Source organism: Fukomys damarensis, unplaced genomic scaffold (genome assembly GCF_012274545.1).
Source record: "Fukomys damarensis isolate Sample0158 unplaced genomic scaffold, DMR_v1.0_HiC HiC_scaffold_38, whole genome shotgun sequence".
Taxonomy (NCBI): domain Eukaryota; kingdom Metazoa; phylum Chordata; class Mammalia; order Rodentia; family Bathyergidae; genus Fukomys; species Fukomys damarensis.
Genome location: NW_022900950.1, coordinates 24,038,320 through 24,039,810, shown reverse-complemented (window position 1 = coordinate 24,039,810; position 1,491 = coordinate 24,038,320).

Here is a 1,491-nt window from a genome sequence, read left to right as displayed (position 1 = left end):
AGGCATGGTGGAGCACACCTGTAATCCCAGGACTTGGGAGGCTGAGGCAGGAGTATTGCCAGGAGTTGGAAGCCACTTTCCAGATTCCTCTTCTGGAGAAACCAGGAACCTTTTTTATTTTTCTCCTTATTTCCAATAAAAACTCTAACTTCCCCCTTTTGGTTCATGACTTCATTCCTCAACATTGTGAGAACATGAGCTTGTTTTGTACAGAATTGACTTTTCAACTATACATCATTCCATAAAATGGGTAGAAAGGTTTCGCTTTATAGACAAAGAAGGTCTAAGAAAAACAGAAACAAATAGCAGAGAGTGGATTGTTGTTTCAAAGTTTCTTTCTTTTTATTGGAAGTGGGCAGAAAACAGAAAAAACTGATGGGTTAAAGTGAAGTTGTTTCAGGTCACTTTTTTGGGTTGAGTATTACAGTAGAAGGAATTTTATTCCCCTGCTAGCATTAATTTCCCTGTTTGGAAATTTGCCTGTCATCTCTTGCTCCTGGTTTCATCAAAGTGAGATAACCAAATGCAAGCTGTTTAGTTTGATGTTTAGTTTGATCTATTGGGATCCAATGCAGGAGTTCCATCCAAAATAGTGTCTTCTTATTTTTTATTTAACAAATTTTATCAGATGTACTCTATGTTCTATACAAGATACGTTCCATGATAGTCCTGATATTAGAGGTCACATGTTTATACTAGAACATCTTTGCAGAAAGAGAGCTGGCCACATAGAAAGCTCAGAGTGCCCATGAAGTTAATGCTGGATGTCTTTTGAGGTTCCCATTCTTTAGGCTGTCCTATCAAGTACTTGCTTCATCTCGCACCAGAAGAACTGAAGATAGCACTTTCCGTTGGTCCCAGGTGCAGGGCTTGGGAACTGTTTTTCTGTGCATGTGTCCTGGATCTTCATGGTTGACATTGTCCACTTGCCCAGATGTCTGGCTGCACCCTCATCTCCTGCTGCAGTTGTGTTGGGTACTGTTAAAGTTTCCAATTTTCTTTGGTCCTGATGCTAATATCCTTTGGATTTATTCCTGGTTTTCATAAATCCTTCCTCATTTCTACAATTACTATATTGCCACTCCTTTATGTTGAGGGTACTTTTCTTCCCTCTAGAGAATCCAAGCAAGAATGATTTACTTTGGATGATACCCGCACAAAAAGTGAAGGTAATGAGTGAGAGGGAAGAGGCTGGTCAGGAAGACTGGCTTTGAAAAAATGTCCTTTTGTGATTTTCTCTTTAAAGATTATGCTGACTAATTGATTAAGTTGGACCACTTTTGGGCATTGCCAGTATTATGACACACACACACACACACACACACACACACACACACACACACACACTCACACGTTTTGTTTTTGTTTGGTTGGTTTTTTTGAGGTAGGGTATCATTGTGTATCCCAGGATGGTGTCAAACTCACAGAGATCTTCCTGCTTCATTTGCTCTGCTTAGTGACTTCAGGTTCAAGAAGGATGGCTTCACTGTG